We start from the raw sequence: 22,760 nt of genomic DNA, 5'->3' as shown, positions 1-22,760 counted from the left end.
GAGAGAGTGCCGTGGCGTCAGCCTGGCTCACAGCAACCTCAATCTCCAGGGCTCAGCAATCCTACTGCCTCAGCCTCCCGAGTAGCTGGGACTACAGGCATGCGCCACCATGCCCGGTTAATTTTTTTTGTATATATATTTTTAGTTGGTCAATTAATTTATTTCTATTTTTGGTAGAGACGGGGTCTCGCTCAGGCTGGTTTCGAACTCCTGACCTTGAGCAATCCGCCCGCCTCGGCCTCCCAAAGTGCTAGGATTACAGGCGTGAGCCACCACACCCGGCCCAAGTAATTTTTGCCCTTAAAAAAAAAAATCATCAAATCATTCTGCAACCAAATATTCAAAATATTGACCAAGAGAGAGAGAGAGAGAGAGAGAGAGAGAGAGAGAGAGAGAGAGAGAGACAGAGTTCAATGGAAAGAGAAAGACCCAATCACTGAACTAGAAGACAGGTTTTCAGTCCACTTACTACTCAGGTGACCTTTGATTCTAAATGCTAAAGACCTCAAAAGCCTCCCCTTTAAAAAGGGGGATGGGAGAAAAGAAGCCTTCAGTGTCTAGCTCACAGGTTTGTCTCTCTTGAGGGAGACAAGAGATGGTGTAAAAGTGCTTCATAAAACTTAACTTGTTCTACAAATGAAAGGGATCATATTTTTTATTGTGAACCATTGTTCTTCTGATTAGAGGAAGTTGCATCTATAAGTACAGTAATAGCTTAAACATGTGTTATAAACTTAAGTCTAAAAGTTTATGCCTTTAGCAAGGGAAGCATTATTTTTATTATCCTTATTGAGAGGCTAAAAATAATTCAGTGTTAATCTGAAGGAAACTAATCAGAGGGAGCTCCACCTTATAAAGATTTTTTTAAAACTTTTGTGACAACACAGGTAACCAGGCAACTGGGGCACCTCCTACTTTGAAGCAACACTGGTGATAGTGGCATAACTCACCCTTTCCTTAGTAGTGGGTGCAACTGCCACCAAGAACAACACCCATGCCCAGGTGATAACTATGCCAACATGGGTCAACATCGCACCTCCTCATCAAGGGCAGTTCCAGGACAGAGACCTGGAATGCCATGGTGAAATCTCTACCTGAGGATCATGGTAGGTTGAGGAGAGCTACATGAGAGCTGAACTTGAACAGCTGTGTGCGCTTCCAGGCCAGATAGGAATTTTTCCACCCAGAAAGGAATATTTCTCTTACCTGGGTTGGAATACTCATAACAAGTCAGATGAAGAGTCACCAGTCAAAAACAACAGTTGGGCTGGGTTACTCTTGACTTTCCACATGTCTTAAAGGGCAGAACTTTTCCTGAAAATCCTGCAGTTCAGATGTTTACAATTACAGGCAATGAGGCTCAAAGAGCCAGCCTCATGGATCACTTGTGTTTTATTTTTGGTTTTGTTTTCATTAGAAGCAACACTGAGCTGAGCCATGAGCCTTCCAGGGAGTTGCACAACCTCAGCTTTTAGAGATTGTGTTTCATGGTCACAGAAAAAAAAATAATTGGATTTAATAGGTTTTCACAATCATATTATCTACTTAACCTTCCAAGATCATTACTCACTTAATTGCAAGCCCCAAGGTAAGATCACAGGGTAGGGGCTATACTAGACAGTTACAACAATAAAAAAAAGAACAAAAAAAAATGCAGATTCTTCACAAAGGATATAAAATCTATATGTAATAGCAAAAGACATTTTAATGTTCTGATTTAAGCCCCTTAGATTTGAAATAATAGTGCTCCTTTGATAACTGGTCTCATGTAAAATGAATACTTGAATGTTATATATGATGTTTATATATTTACATATAAATATATATTTACATGTGATATTTTTATATCTGCTTACAAATAGATTATATAAGTCTAAAGTGACAAAATATAAGCCTCAAGCTGTGGATGACAGGCTTTTGCTCTGTTATACTGTTGCGTAGCTTTGTGCAAATACTTCCATACCTTATAGAAGAGTAACTATAACCTCAAGGTCATAAGAACATCATTCCCCCATATCAAGGTGGATAGCACACAGAACACATCATATATATGGGAGAAGGGTGCTTCGGTCCTATAGGGAGTGAATTCTTTGCTTAGCTCTTAGAGTACCACAACATGTCATTCAGGTTGTAAGAAGCTTTAATTAGCTGTTCTACAAATTAGAGCATTCTTCAAGCTCCAAAAGATGTTTTCCATCTTGACACTGTCTAAAGGAAAATCCTGAACAAAAGACTCACTCTCAATCTGGTTTTTATTCTCTCACTTATTTCTATGGGATTAAAGCAAAACAAGAGCACTCTTTTTACTCTCTATACAGAGTGTACTATAATTGGATTCCTTGTTCCTGTTCCAAGCCAAGGCATTGGATCCACATAGCTTCTGCCAAGTTTTTCCTTCATGCTGCGATGTCCTTGTTTGTGTTCACTCCCAGTGTTCCACGTTACTCTGTCAACCAGCCTCAATCTGTCCCACATCCTCCCACAGAGGTCTTGTTTTGCTGTTGAGAAAGGCTCATCGGGAGGAGGAAGTCCAACACATGCACAATGCAACTGAAACACTGCCCCAGGAAGACTAAGGCCACATGATGGGTGAGAGTAGAACTGACAGCTGAAGATGAGGCTGACTGATAGAGGACAATCACCCCAAAGCACAGCAGACACTAGCAGTCTCTCTGCACTCCCAATAGTCCTAAGAACCAGGATTGAGAAGGATTTCCCCATCTAGGCCTGGCAGCTTTCCCTAAGTCTTCCCAGAGACTGAGATGCAAAGAAAGTTGCAGGCCTCCAGCTCCTCTGTAGTGACTTCTGCAGTAGGTTGATTAAAGAAAAAAACCGTCTTCTCGGAAAACCAATTTATGAGTCTTTCCATAAGTTGCGGTAGAACAAAGGAAAAGGATATGTGGAAGGGAAAGGAAACAGTATTGTAATAAAGTTAAAACCTTATTTATTCTGTAAAATGTTAAAAATCTATTTTACATTAGTTAATTCCTTAATGAGGTGGCCCAAACAAAAAAGATTTGGTTAAATTACTATTCTAATTTTCAAAAGGATGTTTTCAGCGAAAAGATTTCTTTATGAACACATAATAAGGTTGATGTTTGGTTACTTGGTTGATACAAGTGAAAGAGTTTGCCCAGAGCATCATTTCAAGTATCATTCATGATCCTAAGCTGGGCATCAATGCCCCAATAACAGAGCCACAACCAAGAGATCTCATCAGATCTATCTGCTCCAAGGGATAACACAGGTTGACCTTGGCATATAAATCCTGTAGAGGCCCAGAACCTCAGGGGCTTCAAGAATCACTCCACCCTCTGGTGGCCTCTCCAGGAGGGGGACAGCATCCCTCTTTGTACCCAGCACCCTCATTCACATCCACACAAAATGTTCTGGAACCATTTAACTTCTACTCCTTTGGTAAGCGCCCAGGCAGGAAGAAAACTGATTTTAACAACATTAGCATTCACCAAAAAATAAAAAATAAAAAACTATTGAGATTCTACTCTACAAAACACTGTGCTAGTTGCTCAGAATATAGAGATGAAAAGGCAAGTAGAACAAAGTGGTGGTGGGTGTTAACAATAGTCATTAAGGTCATCCTCGTTCCTTTGTTCTAACTCCATGATCATTATTAAACTTAGTTTTATATGGGCATGAACACTTTGACATCCTGATCTCATTTGATCTTTACCACAATCTTGTTGAATAAGGATTGTTCATTTTGTAGATGAAGAAACTGAGGCTTAGAGGTGCTGAGTGATTTAACCCCAAGTCATGGAGCAAGTAAGTGATAGAATCAGGAATCAGACTTAAAACTTTAGATTATAAATATGATGATTTCTCCATATATCATCCAGCTTCTTGAGGGTCAACATGGGAAGTATTTTTCCAAGAAACTTTGCAGTGGTAACACAACAACAAACCAGTCTTGAGCATCCACCATATGAGAAACCAACCCTGGCCTCTGGGAAGAAGACAAAGCAATACAAAGATGAATGCAATATCATTCCTACTCAAAGGAGTTTAGTGAAAGGAAGAAAAGTCACTGGTTGTGTGAACAACTAATTCAAGAAGTTAATGAAATGGGGGAAAGGGAAAGAGAAAGTATTGTGTGGAGGATGGAAACTAAAAGATCAAGAATGAACTTTGTCATTATGTTTGGGAGGTGCTATCTTTCTTTATATCTCATCCCAATTACTCTCAGGCCAAGAAGCAGAAAGTAAACATATGGTTTTCCATGCACACTTTCTACAGTAGAGAAAGTGTGCTGCCCTGCTGACACAAGTGTTCTGACCCCTAAGAATTATCTTCTAAATTAGTAAGTTGGAAGAGTATTTTATTTTTAACAGCACCTCAAAAAAGTCCCTTAGAATCTGGTAACTATGCATGAGTCCTCAAGAACCTGAAAACTTTCAGAGAACTGATCAACGTTAAGTGTTTTTAACCAACAAAACTAAAAAGCAGACCTTGGACCATTATGATAATCTGTGAAATTTTACATAAAATGGTCTTCTCTCTTTTTGACCTCTATTTATCTTTGAAACTTCACATTGGGAAGCATTTCTTCTGGAGGATCAGGAAAAATTCAGTGAGAGTTGGCATTGGCCATTCTGGGTGGCTGAGAAAGCACCACTCACAGACAATAGCAGAAAGTCTGGCAGTAAAAGAGGCTCTGGACCATAGTGCTCCTTGACAGAGAAATATCAGGAGAACTGTTGTGCAAAGTAGGTAAAAATGTGTTTCCCCCATATGAGACTAAGTTGTGCTGCTTCTGCAGACGACAACTAATGCTTTCTTTGTGTAGAGAAAACTTAGCCACACTGTTCTGTTTACTGTTCAAAACACCAAACAGGAATTGGAGCATATCACCTACTCCATTTGTTTACTCAAAGTCCACTCTGACCCTTCTAGGCTGTGAAACCTACATGGAAAGGGTCTGTTAGAATCTGGCACATGCTGAAGGCAATGGAGTGACAAGGTACCTGGAGATAGATGCTCTACTTCATGAGGAGAGGGAGGCTAGAATCTAGACCTGGGAGGCTTGAGAAGGGAAACAGTGGGTGGAGAAAGAGGACTGAGGAGAGGGAGTGGAAGAGAGGAGGAGATATTTGACACCCACTTTTTTTTTTTTTGAGACAGAGTCTCGCTTTGTTGTCCAGGCTAGAGTGAGTGCCGTGGCGTCAGCCTAGCTCACAGCAACCTCAAACTCCTGGGCTTGAGTGATCCTTCTGCCTCAGCCTCCCGAGTAGCTGGGACTACAGGCATGCGCCACCATGCCCGGCTAATTTTATGTATATATATCAGTTGGCCAATTAATTTCTTTCTATTTATAGTAGAGACGGGGTCTCGCTCTTGCTCAGGCTGGTTTTGAACTCCTGACCTTGAGCAATCCGCCCGCCTCGGCCTCCCAAGAGCTAGGATTACAGGCGTGAGCCACAGCGCCCGGCCGACACCCACTTTTTGAAGGCTTCTTACCCCTGTGTAGGAAATTAGGAAATTCCTGCTCTGTGGGGGATATTAGATCTTTGAGTAAAGAACTGTGCCTACCTGCTTTTCTGTCCAGAGATCTAAAAACAAGCCAACTTCATCTCTGGATTATCATCACTGGATATTAGCCTTCAATTTGTTTTTAATCTACCCAGAATTAATCTAAGACATTTATTTTTGCTTAAATTAACTATAGTTACCTTCTGTTGCTTGCAACGAAAGGGTTCTAGCTACTCCCTCCCTACTCTTTCCAACACTGGCCCTCTAAACCCACCTACATCATCATCTGTGTTCTTCCTACCCTCTTGGTACAGTAAAAGAAGTGTCCCTTTATCTATCAAAAGCCAATTCCTTTGGTGGGCTCCTTCCAAACTTTCAGGGACTCCATTCCTTGGGTTATCTTCTCTTTTCTACATAATCTATCTCCCTGCTTTCTGGGTCATCCTTGTAAGCCTATAAACAGATTCTACTATCAACTGTCTTAAAAGACCCTCCTCTTCCTGCTCTACATTCCCTGCAATCGCCACTCTTTCTCTCTACTGCATTTCATAGCCACTCTTCTTTTGAGAGTTGTGTAGATGTGCTGTTTCCATTCCCTCACTTCCCAGTTCTCTCTTCAACTGACTCTTGTCAGGATTCTACCCTCAATGTGCCACAGACACTGGAACTGTTCTTTCCTGGTCACAGGTGGCCTCCAGGTTGCCAAGTCCATTGGATATTTATCTGTTCCCGTCTTTCTAGGCTTTCTGGTGGTATTGGCCCAACTGGCCACTCCTTTCTTCTGTAAGGCTTTCCTCAACAAGCAGGCTGTTCTTGCTGAGAGTGGCAACCCTAGAAGCTGTGAGAGCTGAGGAGCTAGGTGACCCAAGAGAGGCAGGATGGAAGCTCATATCATTCTTATAGAGAAGGACATGTGGTCTTCTTAAATAATTCAGATTGCTTCACTCCCCTAATTCAAATCTTTCATTGACATCCCAACCATTTAAAGTAAAACTCACACCCTTTAAAATGCCCTCAAGGAAAACCCCAAGTAATCTGGCCCTATCTACTCCCCCAACATCAAAAGTATTCTCCTGACTTCACCAATATCCTACATTTTTACTTTGAAACATGAATAGTTGCTTAAGAATTGTTTTCTTCTGTTTTGTTTTTTGAACTACATAAAGTCACTATAGTACTTAAAATAGGGAGTAAAGGATAGAAATCGTTTCAGCTATTGAATCAAACAAACATTTATTTACAAAGCACAGGCCCATGCCCATGGTCTTTCAAGCAAACAAAACTAGAACCACGTTCTAATTATTCAATGGCCAGTTGTATTGGTCCTGCCAATAATATTTGCATCCTTTTTGATTTTTGTTTTTTTTTATTTTTTGAGACAGAGTCTCGCTTTGTTGCCCAGGCTAGAGTGAGTGCCATGGCGTCAGCCTAGCTCACAGCAACCTCAAACTCCTGGCTCAAGCAATCCTGCTGCCTCAGCCTCCCAAGTAGCTGGGACTACAGGCATTCGCCACCATGCCCGGCTAATTTTTTGTATATATATTAGTTGGCCAATTAATTTCTTTCTATTTATAGTAGAGACGGGGTCTCACTCTTGCTCAGGCTGGTTTTGAACTCCTGACCTTGAGCAATCCGCCCGCCTCAGCCTCCCAGAGAGCTAGGATTACAGGCGTGAGCCACCGCGCCCGGCTCCTTTTTGTTTTTGTATCTTCCTATTGCCCAGAATCACCTCAACCAAAGATAACCCAGAGACCCATGCCATGAGTTTTTGAGATTTTACTGCAATCTTGAAAGTATATACCTCTGTTTCATTTTATATTTTTACCTTGGACCACTACTCCCAGGAAATGTGTCAACATCCATAATCAGATGTATATAGGAACTGCCTCACCACCTCAGTAGATATTGTTCTCATGTGTAGCACACATTGTGTCCTTTTGCAACATTTGTAAACAAAATTGCAAGCACTGCCCTATTTGGCTCTGTTTTTTTGTAGAGATAGCCACATACTTATTAAACCAAGAAAAGAGGAAAACAGTGGTTTTCTACGAGGTAAAAGGTGGACCAAAGATACTTGTTTCCAAAGTGTAATGGAATTATTACAATCTAATATTAGAAAGTTTGAAATAGAATTAGAAGTTTAGAATTAGAATCTAATATTAGAAATTTCTATATTTCTAATCTCTAAATTTCTAATCTGCTTTTGCTGCTAGTTGCAGTGGTCTGTGTGGGGATCAAGACAGATGGCCTTTTTCTGGATAGACATCATTTGACAAAACAGAAAGTCATTCTAGCCAAATATTCATCTGGATTTTATCAACTTGATGTGGATAGAAAAATAAAAGTGATTTCACGAACAAAGTAAAAAGTCACACACTAACTCCCTTTTTAAAGAAAAATTGATTTTTTCTTTTTTCTTATTTTTTTCTGCAGACACTATGGTGACTTATAAGCTTTGTTTTAAATGAAAGTGGTGCATTGAGAGAAATATACAGGGTTTTGTTGTTGTTGTTGTTGTTTTTTTTTTTGGTTTGGTTTTTTGTTTTGTTTTGTTTACAGACAGGGTCTTAACCTGTCATCCAGGTTGGAGTGCAATGGTGCAATCATAGCTTACTGTAACCTCAAACTTCTGGGCTCAATTCATCCTCCCACCTCAGCTTTCCAAACAGCTAGAACTACATACAGGTGGGTACCACTATGCCCAGCTACATTTTTTTACTTTTTATTTTTATTTTTTGTAGAGATGGGATCTCTCTATTGGTCAGGCTAGTCTTGAACTCCTGGTCTCAAGCAATCCTCCTGCCTGAGCATTCCAAAGTCCTAGGATTATAGGCACCAGCTAAAAATAGATTTTAAAAAACTCAATACTAGCCGGGCGCGGTGGCTCACGCCTGTAATCCTAGCACTCTGGGAGGCTGAGGCGGGCGGATTGCTCGAGGTCAGGAGTTCGAAACCAGCCTGAGCAAGAGCGAGACCCCGTCTCTACTATAAATAGAAAGAAATTAATTGGCCAACTAATATATATATAAAATTAGCCGGGCATGCTGGCGCATGCCTGTAGTCCCAGCTACTCGGGAGGCGGAGGCAGCAGGATTGCTTGAGCCCAGGAGTTTGAGGTTGCTGTGAGCTAGGCTGACGCCATGGCACTCACTCTAGCCTGGGCAACAAGCGAGACTCTGTATCAAAAAAAAAAAAAAAAAAAAAAAAAAAACTCAATACTTTTTTAGCCTCTCTTTTTGCTCTTAAGCTAATTTGCTTGCTTATTTTATCTTCTTCCAATACCTTCCTCCCCAATATATGGGCGTAACTGAATTGAAAGATTCTTTCCTGGTTCCTTTTTCCGAAGAAGGTCCATGTAGGTGTGACTGGTATGTAAATGTGACTAGGATAGTCTGAAACAAGGCATAGAGCCTGCTGTATCACTGGCATTGTTACATTATAAAAATTTACCTTCAAGTAACTTGAGCTTGGGCTTCAGTGATTAGCTGTTGGTGGCTATTTGTGGAGGTCAGAAAGAGATTCAGCAGTATTAATGTCAGTCAAAAATGGAACAATAGGAATTGGCTAAAAAACTCCTAGGAATTCAACAATTATTTCAGTACTTTAAGATTTACAGAAGAATAACAGCTGGTCCCTTCTTCAGAAAGCTTATCACCTAGAAGGAGAAACATGATCAATGACAAACTGTTTGTCTTCTTCACTAGGACAGGTATTTGTCCCCAGTTCTTAGGAGAATTTACCACTGTTAAGCCTTATATAATAGGCAGAGCTTTAACATCAGCATGTGTCCCTATGTGACTGTAAGAATTTGGTTTCCTGGGGCCTACTATTCTCAGTACACAAGCAGCATTTACCATGTTCCAATGTCTCCTTATTCCTTTAATCCTTTCAATCATTGGATACTGGTCTATCTTCTTCCCAGCTTGAGGTATAGGGAGGACATGATATTGTGAAGACCCACTTTGATTGCTAGAGAATTGTAACCACCACCAACTGGAATTTAACATGGCACTCAGTACATATTAGAACTCAAATAGCAACTGTTTGTTTTCAAATGCAAAAGCAAGGAAAAGTAATAAACAGTGGAGGCCTCAAAATCTGGCTGCAAAGAAATGATGGGGAAATGTAGTGTTTAAGGAAAATTTACGATTGAGAGCATTAGATTGGAAGGTGGAGGCTGGAGTCAAGTAGGTTAGCCAGGAAGGGGCTGTAAAATGACCTAGTCTTAAGATGATGAGAACCCAAGTTTGGAAATGGAAAGACACTCAAGACTTTAAGAGAGGTTTGGGGAAAAGTCAGTAGAACTTGAGAATCATGAGGCATTATAGGAAAAAGCTATGGGGCAAGCAAGGCTAAAGGCAAGAGAAACCTTAGAGATGACTTCAAAGTTCTGAGCGGGAATGACCATGAGACAAACGCCATGGCAGAAACAAGGAACTGGGAAGAGGAACTGGTTTTGTGGGGGAGATGATGAGCTCAGTTAGAGACTGTTGAATTTGAAGCAATGGAAAGACTTGCAAGTGAAAACGGTCAGTGGGCAGTCAGAGATATGGGAATAAACTTTGAGCAAAGGACAGGACATGAGCTGTAAATCTGTGAGTCATCAGCCCAGAGGTTTACAGCTATGAGAAAACAGTCAACTTCCACACACTGCAGTGCCCAGCAAGAAGCGTGGAGGAACAAGGACTGAACGTTGGGTAAGAGGGCGTGTGTGGAGGGAATCAAGAAACACATGGGAAGCCTCAGAAGAATTGGAAAGTTAGCAGGAAAACAAGGACGGTATAATGCCAGAAATGCAAGATGAGCAATTTTAAAGAAGAAGCAGGTGGAAAGAGTAATAAGGGCTGCAGAAGAGACAGGGTGAGATTGAAAGAAAGGACACTGGAGGTTATAGTGGCAATTGGTGACATCTAGGAGCCCACTGGGGTAGAGAGTAGGGATAGAGATTAGATTTCAAGGAGTTAAAGAGGGATTAGGGAGAGAGGAAATAGCAACAGAATATAAACCATGTATACAAAAAATTTAGTGAAAAAAATAGAATCGTGGCTAAAGAAGGCAAAAGTGTACACTTACTATTTGTGGAGAAATTTTTAGAAAATATTTTATAATACTTGTTAAATGAGGCATTTAATCCCTGCATCTCTTGCTGACATGGCAAGCAAATGCTCAGATGGACTTTTATTATCCTTGAAGTAGAGCATAATACACCCTCCCTCTTCCCAACACATTCACACACACACAAACATGTATATTTTTTAAAAGTTCACAGACCCCTTCCCACATCACAAGGATTGTGTCTCCCAGAATTTGAGCTTCAAGGTAAAATCAGACAGAACCTTGCCTCAGATGGGCAATCTGCCTCCTCTAATGACATCAAGGCTGGGTAGCACCAACTGCCCAGGGCTATGTGCCCTTCACAAGAATGCTCTTATTTGGGCATTTCATCTCAGCTGCTCTGGTGTTTGCAATCCACCTTTTGTGCAATCCAAAAGTGTTTGTTTTGTGTAAAACATTGAACTTCATGTTCAGTGTTAATGTTTATTCTTTAACTAGCCTAGCCATATTAGGGACTTTTAAAAAATGACTAATTCTATCATTCTTGAGTGGTTATTCCTACAGTAGTTTCAACACAGTCCTAGAGAAGACTGGCAACTTAAAGAACAAACTGCTAAGCCTGTGCCAAGAAACAGCAAGAACATTCTGACCAAGGCCTTCATGGTTCATATGATCATCATTTGTCTGAAGACTATCCTGTCTCCTTGTTCCCATACATAAGTACCCCATGCATTCCCAAGTTTAAGGAAATATGGCATGTGAACCTAGAATATGAATGTATTGTGTAAGTACTAAATGTTATTTCAAATATGATACCCATATCTCTTGACACTAAGCCAGATTTAGATTTGAATATAGAATATAAACTTCCATAAGTTTAGTTAAGAAATGAAAAACAATTTTCACTAATCACAAGAATAGTGACAGCAGGTGCCTTCAGATAAAGAAACAGAATATACTCGTAATTTTTATTTCAGGAGTTAAAATTTAAAAAAAAAACTATAACACATATACAGAAAAGTACACAAATTGTAAGTTTAGGGCTTAATAAATTTTCACAAAATGAACACTCCCATCTAGCCAGCACCCAGAATAGGAAATAAAACCTGACCAGCCCCTTTAGAAGCCCCTGTCATGGCCCTTCCCAGTCACTACCTCCATGCAAAGGAAATAATTATCCTGACTTCTAAAATCGTGTATTAGTTTGGGCTGTTTTTTAAGTTTTGTAGAAACAGAATCTTAATGTGTATATATATGATTTTGTGTCTGGCTTATTTCTTTCAACATTCTGTTTGTGAGATTTAGATTCACCTATGTTGTAGTTTGCCACAGTTTATTCATTGTATAAATACACTACAATTTATTTATCCATTCCTCTGTTGATGAATATTTGAGTTGTTTCCAGTTTGGGGCTATTGCAAATAGTGCTGCTGCTGGGAACATCCTCATATATACCGGTGATGTATGTGTGAGTTCATTTTTCTTGTTTATAAATGTAGGGGTCGAATTGCTGGGTCACAGATTCACCTTGAGGAGATAGTGCAAAACAGATTTACAAGGTTCTGTGTCTATTTTGCCTCCCACCAAAATGTATTTGAGTTCTAATTGCTCCATGTCATCTCCAGTGGTCAGTATTGTGAGGTGTTTTTAGGGTTTTTGTTTGCTTTGTTTTTGCCCTTCTAATGGATTTGGGATTTTTTAAAAGTCTCTGAAGAGACCACAGTGTAGGGAACAACAGCACAGTCATTCTTAGTCTAAATGAACATTACTAATATTGACAGTTCCCCATTTTAAGAATTTATAATTATGAAAATTATCTTTGATAATATCTAAAACTTGTATTTACATTGAATACAATTTACATTGAGTAAGGATTTTACTGAGTCTTTAGTTTAAAAGTCACACAGTTCATAAAGATCAACCAAAGTGCTACAGTCCCTCAACGCTGCTTTTAGATGTCTTAAAAAATAAAAGATAGGAAGAAAGAAAGACGGGAGGAAGGAAGAAGGGAGGGATGGAAGGAGAAATAAGGGAGGAGGAGAAGGGAGCAGGAAGGGAGGGATAGAGGAAGGGGAGGAAGTAAGGCAAAGCAATCTCACAAAGATGACTGTTTTCAACAAAAAAAGAGAAAGAAATGGTTCTGTAGGAAAATCTCTGATTGACTCTTTTTTCCTTGTAAGTATATTATTCCTTGGGGATGGCCATGCAAGAAAATGAAAGAATGAATGAATAACATATACACATGCATATCTGTACATTTAGCCATATTTATATACATGTAAAATAAAATATAAATTAAAATAGATGAAGTAAAACACTGATATACACAAGAGTATATTCCAGATGGAATGACTCTCCAACATGTTAAATATTGCTTGTTTTTGATGATGGCTGCTGGGAATGCCCCTGAAATACTTGTAGTCTTCACAGTCATCACTTGAATTAACCATGCACAGCTCCTCAAAAAGTCCCCCAAAATATTTAGGAGAAGAGACAAAGGGAAAAGGAACAAGCCACATGTTACCTAGTCCTTTGCCTGGTTACACACCCAGTGCAGACACTCCTCAGAAGCCAGTTCCAAAGCCAACCCCCTAAAAAGACTTGCAAATCACCCTTGCTCTGTCTCCTGGAGCTCCAAAAGTGCAGAGAAAGTCCAGGTCTCTGAACAAACAGGGCTCCTCTCTACTCTCCCAGATAAGCTGTTTTCACTCCTACTGTAATAACCTCTGTAGTCCACCTACTGTCAGAGCCTTGATATACCTGCTCATTTCCCTAAAAAGGCTGTGGAATTCAGAAGGTAGAGCCCATGTCTTACTCATTCTTTTGAGTTGGCCAGAGTCACAAATGTGTTGCAGAGCAATGCCCAAGAAAACTTATCGAATTGGACAGAGCCCCAGGTCAACTAAGAGTGATAGGTGTTGTTTTCTAGAGCCATTTAGATCACGTTCCTATCATTCTAGACACTTCTGTCCTCCCAACACACACAGACACACACAGACACACACACACACACACACACACACACACACACATCCCTTCCTCCGTCTCCCATTCTTCCTCTCTTATAAGATACCCATAAGCACTGTGGTGAAAATGTTAAAACCAGCAGAAAGAGCAGATAATTCTACTCCTGGTGGGCCACTAACTGGCTGTGTGGCCCTTGCCTTTTGGGCCTCACTTTTCTCACACAGTAGGTGGTCTCCTAGTTTCCTTCAACAGTTTTACACAAAGGTGTGCATGTCTTTGTAATTCCTCAGAAGGAAGTGCTTCCAGGACACTGTCAAAGCCAGAGCAAGATCAGATTCTCTGTTTCCTCAGAGTGCAAGTTGGTAACATACAAGATCAGTTTATTAAATAAACGTGTGGTGGGACCACTTCCTGTCTGTTTTGGCAACAAGACACTTGGAAATAAGAACTCAACAGCTGGACTTTCAGCACTCAGCCCTCACTCTCCCTTTTCAACTAAGCCTACTTTGGTAATTAGTAAGGGAAAGGAGACCCTTAACACAAGAGCAAGAGATTGCATAAAGAAACCCAGCAGGTAAAGAGTTTTTTTTGTTTTTGTTTTTTTGAGACAGAGTCTCGCTTTGTTGCCCAGGCTAGAGTGAGTGTCGTGGCGTCAGCTTAGCTCACAGCAACCTCAAACTCCTGGGCTCAAGCTATCCTCCTGCCTCAGCCTCCCAAGTAGCTGGGACTACAGGCATGTGCCACCATGCCCGGCTAATTTTTTCTATATATATTAGTTGGCCAATTAATTTCTTTCTATTTATAGTAGAGACGGGGTCTTGCTCTTGCTCAGGCTGGTTTTGAACTCCTGACCTTGAGTGATCCGCCCGCCTCAGCCTCCCAGAGTGCTAGGATTACAGGCGTGAGCCACCGCGCCCGGCCAGGTAAAGAGTTTTATAAAGGCTTCAGCAGTTCTTCCCCTTTGTTTGGCTGGAGAACCATAATTTCCTAAATTACTTTTTGCCAGATTACTACACAAGAGAGCAGCTGAGGTCTTGGTTTCCTCCAAAACCCGAATAGGCTGGATCTTCAGAAGTTTCAGTAGATTTTTCTCCTCAGAACAGTTTGATCCATGATGCAGTACATAGAAACCCCAAGTGTGAGAATGTTTGCCTTTTCTCCAAAAGCCAAGACAAAAGAAGTCACTCTGGGTGGGCAAGAGATTTTTATTGAAGTTTATTTTTCCAGTGCAAAGTAAAAACCTGAATGTGGAGACTGATAGAATGTGGACTGAATAACAACAAAAAAAATCAATGAAATTGGTTCCCTACCCAAAAACACAGGTTTAGACGTGCGCTTGCAAAGTGTAACAAGATACCTGGTGGGAATTCCAATGCGCTGCCTTTTTTGGAAGAATAAAGGAGAAAATTAATCCTGGCTTCTAAGATCAGGACCGAGACTCTGATCAGAACATGAGTTTTTGCTTTTTATTTCCCTCTCTCTCTCTTTTAGTTACAGGCTGAACACTGCCAAGCACCAGATGTTCAAAGTGGTAACCGGCTGGAGTTCTCTGCAAAATCTCTTCATCCAATTGCACTTGGGTGGTGGTGGCTGCTGGTGCTCTCCTGCCTCCCTCTCCCCACCCTGATACCGTTTGTTGTTGGTTTTTTGTGTTTTCTTTTAAGGTTAAAGTTCAGCCCGAGCTAACTAAAGCTGCATTTCGAGAGTGGGAGTCAATGTCTGGCCACAGAGCAGAAGGAGGTGGGGAGGGTGACTTTCTCTGTAGTTGTGTGTCCTAGATTTTCTGAAATGATTACATTCTGAGGACTCAGAGGCAGCTCACACTTTCAAGTCTGAATGCTGACTCATGTCCTCCCCTCCAGGGCAACGGAAAGGAAGGGTGGAGCTGGAGGATCAGAGGTTGGGGAGTAGAGTAGGAGCTGGCCAGAGGTTGTCAGGCAGGGAGCAGAGAGAGAGTAGGACCCCGTCAGGACCCCTTTATGAGCATAAGCCTTCCCGTTTCCTTCCACTCTGAGACCTGGCTAAGGAGGAGTCTGAACAAACTGCTCATGTGGCACTTTCTCGTTCTTTCCCCCCACGTCTTTCCTTGTTTTCCTTTGAGACCTTTGGGACCTACGTAGTTAATGAAGGGGAGGGAAAATATCAAAAGGCTATTTTTGTCTTGTTTGCAAGGATGGGTGAAATGAGTCAAATCAGTTGAAAAAAACAAACAAAAAAATCCCCCATAACTTGGGGGGATCCAGAAGGGATCTTTGCTTAGACTTAAAAGTGTCATTTCCTCCAGTATCTTAGGTGGGTTCACAAAAGTTCGGATCATTCATGCAGCTGGCCATACATGGGGACTTTGAATAGCTTAATCTTTTAACTAGTCAGTAGTTTGATAGTGTTATTTATCTGATGATTAACAGGAGGCTCACACACTCTATCCTGGTCTCAAGTGCTATCAAAGTTCCTCTACCACAAAGGCCATTTGCGGTGAGCCCAGAAACTGACATACCTCTGGTGACCCAGAACGCGTTGAAACCCAGCATTTTATGTTACATTTCTGGTATACACTGATGTGTTTTCCACAGAATGGATGGTTAATAATTTTGGGGTGGTTTTCATGATAGTCACTTTATGACCACTGGTTCATCTGTTTAATAAATATTCCTTGCCTACTAAGTACCAGGCCCTGTGATAGGAGCTGAGGATATATGTAGCTGAAAACAAGCACCTCCGTTCACGTATGTCCACACACAAATGTATATATTTAAATCACACATGGTGGTGGGTGATTTTTGCGCAAGAAATGACTAGGATGCAGGGATAGAACTGAATGCTGAGGGGGAGTCAGCTGTGTAAAGGAAGAAATGATCAATTCCACTGGCTAAAAATCTGAGATGGGGTCTCTTTCATCTTTACACCTCCTGTGCCCAGCCCAGTGATAAGCACACAGTGGACATTTAGCTGCCCTAAGCTGTGGCCCTAAGCTGCCCCTGCCCTCACTGCAGAGGCTCTCGGGGCTGACATTCAGTCAGAGGGCACCAGCTGTCCCAAATGTTCAGTTACAGCGACCCTGAAACGCCCTTCCCCACCTAATCCCTGGCCCACTCCTAAGACCTCTCCCATAATCAGCAACTCAGGGAGTGGCCAATTCAGAGGTGTCCAGCATGGTTGGAGCCTTCCAGACCCTGCTCTATCTCTCCCACAAGTGCCCATTCTAATTCGTGTGTGCTAGAACTGTCCTGCCAGTTAAATATTTCTGTAATGACCCCTCCTCTTAGAATGGGGGTGGAGAGCGGTATATGTGTGTGAGTGGGGGGGGGGGGGAGAGAGAGAGAGAGAGAGAGAGAGAGAGAGACAAAGTACATGCTCAGATGCTCAGCTGGCTTAGAAAGAGCCAGCTGCCTTCAGGGAAATGGCTAGGATTTTTTTTGAGATAGGGTCTCACTCTGTCACCCAGGCTAGAGGGTAGTGGCACTGATCATAGCTCACTGCAAGCTCAAACTCCTGGGCTCAAAAGATCCTCCCAGCTCAGCCTCCCAAGTAGCTGGAACTACAGGTGTGCACCACCAGGCCTCACTATTTTTCCTTGTTTTTTGTAGTGATAGGGTCTGGCTCTTGCTCAGGTTGGTCTCAAACTCCTGACTTCAAGAGATTTCCCCCCCCCCCCCCCCGCCTTGGCCTCCCTGAGTGCTGGGATTACAGGCATGAGCCACAGCGCCTAGTCAAAGGACTTCAATAGGACAAAGGATTTTGTCACCTTTATCAGTTTCATCACTACCATCAAACAGTATCTATAGTATCTCTCCTCCAAGTCCTGGAATAGAATGGTGGAGAAATTAAACAGACATAATTCATGCCTTAATGTTATATACCTCAAATGTGTAAGGTAGACCATGTGTAGAAAGCGGCATTGGGTGTGAGGAGATGAGGCATTTGTGTTTTCTCAGCAAGTTCATTTTGGCCAAGGACAGTCTGACTACTTCTTCCTGGGAACCCTACTTGGCATTGTCGTATCTGTTTGTGGTAAGTCGTCTAAACAGTGAAACTCTCTGACTATAGGAACAGGGAGAAGCAGGAATAGAAAAAGATCTATTGAATTATACTTTTCCTATAGAAATATAAAACACTTATTTCCATGTTTAATATTAAAATATAACTTATTCAAGTAATAGGAAAACATATCTTTAAGGTTAGAGGCTCAAACTATGATTCAGAGTGGATTGGGAAGATCTATAAAAACTTAATCAAAGTAAGTCATCTTCCTCTCTGTGACTGATCACTACTGAACTGAAGTCTGGTTTTCCTTTATTTGATGTAAGAATGTTCTTTCTAATCATTGCTGCTTCTTTCCTCTCTAACTGCTGGTCCAGGGCTTCATAATTTGTTTGGACTCAAGAATGCCTGGGACCTCCCAGTCCTCTCCTGCTCTGCTGCCTCTCCTGTGCCTCCCTAGGGGAAAGGAAAATCTCTTTCCTTTCATGTGGCTTAGCTGAACCCCATTTCTGCTTACTCTTCCAGCAGCAGAAGAAAAACAACAATAATAGCAAACCAGGAGGTTGTGACCATGATGTGAGCTCTTCCTGATGGCATCTTTCTCATCAAAAAAAGAAGAACCTCTCTTCTATAATCCATCTTTCCAGGTTTGCAGAAGCTACTCCATGCCATTAAGGCTGCAGTTCTTTCTTTGCACGGAGCTGAGAACAAACCCACCTGGAGTAGAGCTGGTATGGCCTAGAAATAGCTATTATTAGTGCTCTGCCCCTCCTCATCTTGTGTGTTTTAATTGCATTTACCTTGCCTTCCCTTGTCCCATTTATTTTTCTGCTCTTATGCCTAGGCCTTTACCCAGTAATATGACTGCTCTATTCAGTTACTTCAGTTAATTTCAACTCCTATTATTAGGCAGGAGGATGTCCTGTGCAAGCACTTTGTAACAGGTAAGGTGTTTTATAAATATAAGTTGTTACTAAGCACTCATTATGTCCTGTTCTCTTATCTGGAGTATAGGTAGAAATGGGTGAGTGCAAAAAAAGATAAAAGGCCTTGGCCCTGACATTCCAGAATCCTAGGGTCTAATAGAGATGGAAGATGCTTAAGAAAATGTGATAACTCATATACTCACCAGCAAATTGGTATTAACTGAACAGCACCTAAGTGGTCACATAGGTACTACAGTAACAGGGTATTGGGCAGGTGGGAGGGGGGAGGGGGGCAGGTATATACATATATAATGAGTGAGATGTACACCATCTGGGGGATGGTCATGCTGGAGACTCAGATTTGTGGGGGGAGGGGGGGGAAATGGGCATTTATTGAAACCTTAAAATCTGTACCCCCATAATATGCCAAAATATAAATAAATAAATAGATAGATAGATAGATAGATAGATAGATAGATAGATAGATAGATAGATAGATAGAAAGAAAGAAAATGTGATCACTGAGGCAAGGATTAAAGACCACAGGTCATGCATGCTAGTGGTCTTCCAAACCTATTGTAGTGGAAAGAGCATTTGAATGGGCCTAGGAAGACATGAGACTTCTGCTAGAAGAAATGCTAAGGACCTTGCAAAATCATAAGCAATATGGTATACCTCTTGCTCAGAGATTCACATAACATGATACAAGTGGATCCTTTCCAAAAAGAAAGGAATCCCATCAGATCAATGATAAACCTGAAATAGAAAAGGTGAATGAGGCCCCTGGCCATTTAACCACATCCTCAACCCTCCACAATGCTAAATGTAAGAATTATATGTCCAAGTTACACCTCTGTTTTGAAAGATGTCAAGTTATACGTGAGGTCCTTGAGTAAATATGACAAAAATTCACCTGTGCACAGAAAGGTGACAAGTCCCCTTCAGTCTAGTTGAGGACTTGATGAGATGAAGAGTTTATCTGAGCCTTAGAAAATAGCCTGGGAGTGAGGGCAGGAGGTGGCATTCTTTTCCAACCAAAGGTACAAACACTCTCTTAAAAAGAAAGGTGCATTTAGAAGGAATGTGGTCCCCCATACATCACCTGTGATTAGCTTTTAGGCAACTTTCATGGACAGGAACGCTTCCATTCAGGAGCAGACAATTCACCCAATTACCTTGTAGGTCTTAGGTCATCCCCTGAGAATGGGAACAATGCCCCTCAGACCTGGGGAGGAAACTCAATCAACCAACTCAGGTGTGCAATGAAGCATTTGAAGAGTAACTGAAGACATTGCTTACTCTCATTGGGTTTTTGTTTTGTTTTGTTTTTGTGGATGGAGGTAGATAAAATGATGTCTTTTACTAGAACCTACATCTGGGAGATTTTTGTTTTTCTGTTTGGGGCTTTTACCAGTTCTGTATTCAAAGACCAACACAAAATGTCTATTTACTTTCTGTCCTGTGCTGGGCAGCTCTGTGTTGGGCACTTCCTAGAAAATCTTCCCCTGCCCCCAGCCTGGCAAGCTTCTTTAGTTTGGCTACAAGAGGATGTTTACCTCTGACACCATCAAGGTTCAAATCTGGTCAACCTCTTACCAGCTCTAAACACATAAAGCCACACTCTTCTAAGAGGGCACTGGACTCTCCCACATGCAAAAATTGCAGAGAACCAGATTCTCATGCCACTTGAGACAATTTCATTAGTTGTGATTTTCCTAAGGCAGGAATTCATATTCAACTATGAGAGCAAGAGGAAATTTTAGTCTAGACATTAAAAGAAAAAACAAAAAAGGGTGAATAAGCTTAGAACTGCTGCAACATTTTAGGCTTTCCAAGAGAAATTAAGGACAGAACTGTACCTAATCTGATTCTCACATTGTAAAGAATCTTCTCATTATTCCTACTTTTTTTTTACACTCATCCAAAATCACTACTTCTTGATGAAGTTTAAAAACTGGATATTTCTAACATACACTCTCATTAAGTGATTTAAAATGGAAAGCAGAGGGAAAAAATACTATCTAATTTGCACTCAAAGTAAAACTAGCCACTGAGATATATGAAAGAACTAATGAGTGAAAACAAATCTCTAGAAGACATAAAAGAAGGGGAATCCGAGATGGGCAGTTTTAAAACTTCTCCTTTAGCTCTACAATTCCATGTGTTTATCTGGCTTGTTACTACTGAAATGAGTTCTGCAAAGACAGAACCAATAAGATAGACAGTGTTTTTGTGCCAAAGTCTTTGTAAGGCAGATAATGTTTATCATTTACAGGGGGCAGGGAGGTTGGGGTTGGATGGGGAAGAGAGAAAAAAGGTGAACCCTTCTGGCATCTACCCACACAGAAAATTTTTGTACTTCTTAACATGGAAATATTAACTTAGAGGAAGGGAACAGACTCTCGGGGACTTCCATCCTAAAGCCTTTCTGAAAAGGGTAATGCCCAGAAGCACATGCAAAAAAGATGAGTCTGGCAAATGGATTTGTGTGGAAACTAGTAGAATCAAGACATCAGATATGTCTGCACAGCTGAACTTATACTCACAAGAGAGTGAGGCAGATCACTTTGTCACCACATGAACACAGCACAACCATCCTGGCCACTCCCAGTCTGGGACCTGCCTGTCAAACTCTTAGCAGAACCCACAATCTATTGAAACACTGCATTGGTGAGCCCACCTACACAAAACTCACAAACTCCCTGCAGCATCCTTCAATGTCCATCCTTAGCTACTTTACTTAAAATCCTCTTTGAGCCCAGGGGCAGGGCAAGAATCTAATACTAGACCCACATGGGGACCCAGATTATTCTGAAGCCAAATCCCTTCACCATGGAATAAATCCCCAACATTCTCTAATCTCTTGAAACAGTGGCAGTTGGGTGAGAAGCTTTGGAAGATTGATGATGAACTTTTCCCACATGTAATGTCTCCCTATTCCTTTTTCCTTCAAAGAGGAGAATTCATAAAAGCATTTGCACAAAATCATAGTGGAAATATTGAATTCAGTATCCATTGCTTACCCTTTGCAAACACCACCATATTCACCGCAGGTGGACAAATGGGTGCTCTCCTGGAATATCCTGAAGATTTAGTGATGCGTTTTCTTCTAGTTCCAGGTGTCTATATGCTCCAAGTTCAAGGTAAAGCAGAGATACTGGAAAATAAACCACAAAACATGTATTCCTTCCCCAGTTCCAGGAATGCTCACGTGTTTACTACATGTTTACTTAACATGGAGTTGAACAATTTTTGCTGTGTAGAAAAATTTCGTAATAATTTGACAAAGGAGTTGTTCTAAAATAAAAGGCACTGAAGAAATGCAAAGAAAAATATTTTTCCTATAGAAGGCTTAAGTGAGAATGTTTAAAGTCCTGAGTTACAAGCCTAACTTTGCCTCTAACTAGCTGTCATAGAATTTTTCTAGATAAGTGATGTCATCTGAAACATGAAGGGAGTGAACCAACAGATTTCTTAGGCTGTTTTCATAACTAAAAAAGTTCAGACCCAATTTTCTTCATATGAATATTCAGTTATCCACAGCCACTCAAACTGACTTTCCCTACTGCCCAGCCCACTGCAGCCACAACTGTGCTGAGTGCTCAGCCCAGAAGGGCTCCTAGTCTCTGAGATTTGGGACTTGCTATGTCCTAAAATCACATTAGACCATCTCTTGTATTTTTAATTGTCTGCATTTCTCCTTCTCTCTTAATACAGATCATCCAGAGTTAACTCTGTAATTGATTCAGCCAATAATCACCCAGCAGATGTACATCCTGAGTGGTTTGCCACATATATAACAAGAGGACATTAAAACATCAAAGAGCCCTCAAAAACTATCAAGATGAGTGGCATCTAAAGTCTCAAGGGAGTATACAAGAAGATCCATTAGAAAGCAGAAAAAATATTAGATCACCTATTTATTTATTTTATCATATTTCTTTTAAACTTCTATTTTGGAGATATTTTTATAATGTGCATAATATATTAGAACCTTACAGGTGCATATTATTTTAAATTAGTATACATCTATTAAAGCATGCATGCTAAATTTTTTTGTTATCATTACTTATAGGACTGTCTGATCAAAAAAATAAGTTCTAATACTAATCATCTAGTGCCCCCAAACCAAGTTCTGTCCACCACCTGATTTGGGACAGAGCTACACCCATTCATTTACATAGTATCTTTGGCAGTTTTCACATTATAATGGTAGAGTTTAGTTGTTGCCTCAGAGAGGGTATGGCCCATAATTCTAAATTATTTACCATCTGCCCCTGTACAGAAAAAATTCCCTGACCCTTGATCTCGACTAACCCCATTTTTATGGTAAAGGAATTAAAG

General features: G+C 40.9%; 1 long non-coding RNA gene across 2 annotated transcripts; it reads left to right on the top strand.

Moving 5' to 3' along the window:
- The first annotated feature begins 962 nt into the window (after positions 1–962).
- On the top strand, positions 963–22,450 carry LOC105864980 (uncharacterized). 2 transcript variants are annotated; one of them, XR_001151258.2, is made up of 5 exons: positions 963–1,106; positions 18,016–18,221; positions 18,335–18,434; positions 21,470–21,559; positions 22,134–22,450. It is a non-coding gene; the product is annotated as an uncharacterized LOC105864980 (long non-coding RNA). The 2 variants fall into 2 exon arrangements; XR_012919218.1 differs by lacking the exon at positions 21,470–21,559.
- Positions 22,451–22,760: the final 310 nt, after the last annotated feature.

Source organism: Microcebus murinus, chromosome 5, assembly GCF_040939455.1.
Source record: "Microcebus murinus isolate Inina chromosome 5, M.murinus_Inina_mat1.0, whole genome shotgun sequence".
In the NCBI taxonomy this organism is placed as follows: Eukaryota; Metazoa; Chordata; class Mammalia; order Primates; family Cheirogaleidae; genus Microcebus; species Microcebus murinus.
Note: the sequence above shows the minus strand (reverse complement) of the source record. Positions and strands in the feature narration are given on the sequence as shown.